Raw genomic sequence first — 6,474 nt, forward strand, 5'->3', positions numbered from 1 at the left:
GTGAATGCCACAAATTCTCCTAAATCACTCGTACGCACAATTTAAGAACAAATCTGTGCGTACGAACGGTTCTTGCATGAGGCCCAATGAATCCAAATGCAGGCAGGCAGGTTTCCAAATAATCAAAAGTATTTATTAAAGAAAATAAAAAGCTGGCGTGGCAGCAAACAATGTCTATGGCTTGGATAAAATAACAAAAACTAAAACATGAACAAGAGGACCAGGACAGAAACCAAACAGAAACAAACAATGAATGGACGAAGGTGGAGAGCATGAGAACCAGTATAAGTAGTTAGAAGCTAAGTGGAAAGTGGAGACAGCTGTGATGATAAAGAGTGAAGACATGTGAGCAGAAAGATCTAGAAGTGCTGAATAATCTGAGGACTGAAATGACAAGGCATGAAATGAACACTAGAGGGAAGCATGAGACCAGAACAGAAAACACATACAAGCACCAAATCCTCACACATCTATGGTCATGAGCTTGGGTAGTGACCGAAAGAACGAGATTGCGGATACAAGCGACCGAAATGAGTTTCCTTCGAAGGGTGGCTGGGCTCTCCCTTAGAGATAGGGTGAGAAGCTTAGTGTAAGAGTGGTCTCTTACACTAAGTCCCTCCCCTACATTAGTCATTCGGGAGGGACTCAGAGTAAAGCCGCTGCTCCTCCACGTCGAGAGGCGCTGCTCCTCCACATCGAGCAGAGCCAGTTGAGGTGGCTCAGGCATCTAGTTATGATGCCTCCTGGACGCGTCCCTGGTGAGGTGTTCTGGGCATGTCTCACTGGGAGAAGGCCCAGAGGAAGACCCAGGACATGCTGGAGGGACTATGTTTCTCGGCTGGCCAGCGAATGCCTTGGAATTTTCCCGGACAAGCTGGCACAAGTGGCTGGGGAGAGGGAAGTCTGGGCCTTTCTGTTTAGACTTCTGCCCCAGTGACCCGACCCCGGATAAACAGAAGAAAACAGATGGACAGACGGATGATGTTAGTGCTTGGAGTAAGTTTCTTTTAAATAAAGAGCAGATATTAAAAATGTATTTTATTCTTTTTACCCATTTCTCATCCAATAAATAATTTACTTATTTTTAAGAACGAAATAAATTAATACAAACATAACAAATATGTAGGCCTACTTTCAGCTACAACCAGTCTACTTCTGAAGCCTCAYGCAGCAACTCCAGCTGCAAATGTATCTGGTCTCACCATGGTTTACAGGGTGGGATGTCATGTTTTTTTATTTTTTCTGATAGTGTCTCATTAAAATAAATCACTGCACCTGGCCACATTAGACTCACAACCAGCCACTTCTTTACCTCCATGTGTGCCTCTGTGACATCTAGCTTTGTCTTTTGGATTAATTTGATATTCTCACAAAATTGGTTTATGTAATCTGAAACTTAAAGTAGTGAAGTCATGGGATTATTTTACTAACTTGGTTTGTAGTTATGAACATATTTAGTGTTTTTACACACTTTTTTCTACATTAATTACTTATAGCCTAGATCACAATTTCTGGCTAAAATTCAAATATAATTAGACGATGATGTCATTAAACAGATTTTCTTACTAAGGAGTTGGCAACAGGGGTCAGCAGCCTGAAATCTCACTCCAAGCTCAGATCAAAACTTTTTGGTGGTTTAGCTCTGATGCGAGGCTATCCATCGGTCCAACCAATGTGCCACCCCCCCCACCCCATCTGAAAAGGGGGTGTTTGTATACAAAAGTGCTTATAACTCAAATCAAATAATTAAACTTTCCCTTTAAATGAAGTGTTTTTGAGTTATACATTGATTTAAAAAAGAATGACAGCCTTTTGAGGGTGACTGGAGTGAAGGACAAAATCAACCTCTGGGAATGCGCTAATCTTCTGGAAATCCATCTCTGTAAATCAGCTACTTTACATGGTAACATAATTTCTCCCAACAGCCAATTTTTCACTCTATATAATCTCATCACATCCATTTCCTCCCATTGCCTCCTGTTAGTTGGACATTTAATGGCAGCAGCTGATCATCATTCAAATTCGTGTCTTATCCAAGGAATTACATCACCATTTACAACTTTACTGACACTCATTTAGTTATCAATTTCACACAGCTTTAAAAAGTTTAAAGTTTCTTGTAGGTTTTTGAGGACAAGATGGAAAGAAAAACACTTCACGGGATCCATGATTAGTTGTAAAAGACTATTTGATAAACATATATTTTAACTGTAAAACAAAGACTGTAAAAATGCTGTAGCTGCTTGGTAAATTTTAAAAATATATATTTTAACACGGACTGAGCCATTTTATTTACATGCTGGATAAATGATGACATAGATAGGTTATTGGTGCAAGGCTGCGAGTGAGCTATATCCACCCCAAAGGTTAATCCTGGACAATATCTGATGACCAGGGGCCTCATGTATCAACGGTGCGTACACACAAAAACCTTCCGTACGCCATTTTCCTCGCAAAACTCCGCATGTATCAATACTGAAATGAATGTGGAAATACGTGCAGCTCCACGCCAACTCCAGGGCTGTGGTTTTGGTTCCATTATATCGACACTTAGAGGTCATTCTGCAAAACTGCTCATGCTGTGAAAAAATGTTGTTCACACCAGACACACATGATTAGCAATTATTACATCAACATAATTAACAATTATTACATCCACATAGATGCAATTAGATGAATGGATATAAAAGCATGCTCAAAGTAGTGGCAAAAATATTGACAATGGCTTTAGACTTATTGGAGGATAGCAAATACGCAGAGAGTGTGTTTTTAGAGACCAAGAGAATTTTCTGGCTCATGATGATGACTGGCTCATCAGTCGCTTTCAGCTTCCAAGGGCAGTACTTCTGCAACTATGTTTAGAGCTACGACCAGTTTTGGAGCACCACACAGCAAGGAGCCGTGCGCTGCCTGTACATGTGCAGCTGCTGACCACACTGGGATTTCTTGCAACAGGTGCATTTCAGAGGGAGTTGGCAGACCATTTGGGACTGTGCCAGTCCACACTGAGCTGAGCCATGCCAGCTGTGTGGGATGGACTATCCATTTGTCACCCAGGTATATAACATTCCCATACAATGCAGATGAACAGGCCAATATATTTACGTGAACAGGAAACATTTTCATTCAATCAATGTGCAAATTATATGTGACGAGCAAATGCGTCGGACAAACATCGTGGCGAGGTGTCATGGCTCAACACGATTTATTCATTCTAATGAACAGCATGGTTGGGAACAAACTACAAGCTGGCACGGTGCGAGATGGTTGGCTTCTTGGTGAGTAAATTAATTTTTTTCATCCTTATAATCTTTTTTATGTGCATGGAACCTGTGCGCCCCCACATGTCACTTGGTCTTTGAAGTCACATTACTAGTGAGTGCTTCAAGTGATCAACTTTCTGTTAATTGCTGGTTAAAATGCAGTTTCAGAACATTCTACCAAGCCCTTGTTTGCCTCTGTGTGTATAGTAGTTCTGTAAATAAACATGTGCGTAAAGTGTGGAATGTGTCTGCCTTTCAGCAGCGCACTGCTGCAATCATTAACACAAAGTAATCTAAAATTTCTGCATTACAAACTGATAAGCACCTGTCTCTGCCCATTTGTAATTTATTTTTTTAACTCACAGGGGACTGTGGTTACTCACTAAAAACATGGCTCAAGACTCCTCTCGCCAACCCCCACACTGAGCAAGAGCGGAGATTTAATGACATCCATTCCTGCAGCCGGTCAGTCATCAAGAGGACAATTGGCCTGCTGAAGGGACAGTGGCGCTGTCTGGACAGGACTGGAGGTCTGCTGCTCTATAGCCCTGAAAAAGTGTGCCACATTGTGATGGCATGTGGCATCCTCCTCAGTTTGGCACATGGATTTCAGATACCACTGCCAGACATACGCTTGTCCCCACCAGAGGAACCAGAACCTGCAACCATCAATATACATCCCACCCAGGAAGCTATTAGGTCCCGGCAAAATGTGATTGCAAATATATAAAACAGGCAAGTACACATTATCACTTAATAAGTGAATTTAATGATTTGTTTATGTCTGCAAGGACTCCAATCAGTTGGTCCAGGTGGTCATTTATGCCACTAATTCCTGAAACTATTTCCTGCTGTGTCTGCAGGACAGCTGTCGTCAGAACATGGCCAGTATGACGGACATCAGCTGCTGGCAGGTGGGGTGCGCTGGAGGTGCCCATGGTGCCAGACGTTCCAGGGACACTGGAGGAGCATCCCAAGTCTGTGGCAGCAGACTGCGCGTCTTCTGTTTCATTCTATCCATCCATCCATCCATTTTCTGTACACGCTTCTTCCTTTTCAGGGTCGCGTGGGTCACTGGTGCCCATATCCAGCAGTCACAGTGCGAGGGGCAGGGTACACCCTGGACAGGTCGCAAGTCCATCACAGGGCCACACATAGAGACAAACGAGACGAACAAGCATTCACTCTCTCACTCACACCTAGGGACAATTTAGAGTTATCAATTAACCTAACAGTCATGTTTTTGGTCTGTGGGAGGAAGCTGGAGTACCCGGAGAGAACCCACACATGCACGGAGAGAACATGCAAACTCTACCCAGAAAGGTCCCCAGACCGGGATTTGAACCGGTGACCTTCTTGCTGAGAGGCATCAGCTCTACCAACTGAGCCACCGTGCCGCCTGTTTCATTCTCTGATGGCAAAATAAAATGTGTGCATGTTAAAAAATAATAAAAATATTCCAATGACTAGAGGGTGCAAGATGGCGGAGGAGTAAGTCGTGTGTCGCGTGGGCTCCCACTCCGACTTATTCTGTTTATGGTTCTATACTAAATGTCCTTGCTGTTTTGAAAATTTGGTCCGTCCGGACTCGACCCCTGAGTGATTCTTGCCTGTAAGAGTAGAAGAATGACGACAAACTCGAGGAAAAGCAAACACTCTAGCTCGACGGCTGCTAGGCTTGATGCCGCCTCGGAGCAGACTGCAGCTAAACCCGGACTTTCGGGGCCCTCCTCTCCCTCCCGCAGCGAGGCGGACGCACTCTCCTTGAAGTCTGACATTCTTGCCGCTATAAAAAAACGATCTCTCAGCTGTGATCAAATCCGAAATAAAAGCGGCTTTGGCTGAAGAGTTTATTCTTATTAAAGGAGAGCTGCAAGAGGTGAGAGCTGAGGTGGCTAACAACACAATGCTACTGCGTGCAGACCTGGACCACGTGAAACGGAGCATTAAAGAAGTGGAGGGCGGATTGTCAAAGTAGTCCGATGAGGTTGTTGCTTTGCGCACCACCATGTTGGAACTGAAAGAAGAAGTTGGTGAGCTCAGAAAGAAGTGTGACGATACGGAAGGGCGCATGAGAAGGTGTAATGTGCGGATTATTGGAGTTCCTGAAACGCCAGAATCCAGCTCCACTTCAGCRGTGGCTAAACTGCTAGCAGAGGTTCTACAGATAGATAAAGAGCCRCTGGTGGACCGAGCCCATCGCTCTCCAGGTGGAAACAGGTCAGGCGAAAATCCGCGGGTCATTGTTGCTAAGCTGCACTATTATCAAGAATGTGTGGAAATACTGCATCGGGCTCGGAGTCGTGGTCCTCTTCGTTTTAAAGAGWCACCGATCACCATCACATCTGACTACACAGCGGCTGTGGCCAAGGCTCGAGCGGCGTTTACGGAGGTGAGGATTCTTCGCAACAGACGTGATGTTCGCTATGGCCTGCTTTTTCCTGCACGGCTTCGCATCTCTCATGGGGAGGAAAGCAAGGAATTCCTGGATGCCAATAAAGCAATGGACTATATTGAAAAGAGGATCATCTCGGTGACGGACAACGAGGACCGGCGCTGACCGCAGGTCCAATCTTCATCGACCCATTATGACTGTCAGGTTGTAATGAACCTTCTAACTTTATGTCCCGCGTTATATCTTGATTTAATTTTAGACTTTATTCTCAGGGACAATATTCCTCTTTTTGTTCTATGTGCGAGAGTTTCATAGGGGGTCTGTTCAGATCTTGGTTAGTGATTTATTTATCAGTGCTGCAAGGAGCATAAACAGTAATTATACTTTATAGTAAGGGAACCCCTTTTTTATATATATTTTTTGGTTATTGTTATTTAGTTATGGCGGGAGTCCAGGCAGGGAGTTGAGCCCCCCAGTATAAGCACAAATGTGTGGATTTTTTGTTTGTTGGGTTCTCCGTTTTTTTTAGGAGAAAGGGGTGGGACTATATCGGATCTATTTGTTTTGAGAATGTCTTTTTCAGGTTATTTTTGTGATGGTTTGTGTCTATTGTACTACAGTCCAATTGACCATACATGAGCAGTTCTAATATTATCAGGTTCATCAACAGTCACCCAGTTAACTGTGTGAGTTGGAATGTGAAATCCCTCAATGGTCCAGTTAAATTCAGGAAAGTTATGACACATTTAAGATAACTTAATGCTAATATTACTTTTTTGCAGGAGACCCATTTGCGTAAGGCACACAGTGCAAATC

Source organism: Austrofundulus limnaeus, unplaced genomic scaffold (assembly GCF_001266775.1).
Source record: "Austrofundulus limnaeus strain Quisiro unplaced genomic scaffold, Austrofundulus_limnaeus-1.0 Scaffold815, whole genome shotgun sequence".
Classification (NCBI taxonomy): domain Eukaryota; kingdom Metazoa; phylum Chordata; class Actinopteri; order Cyprinodontiformes; family Rivulidae; genus Austrofundulus; species Austrofundulus limnaeus.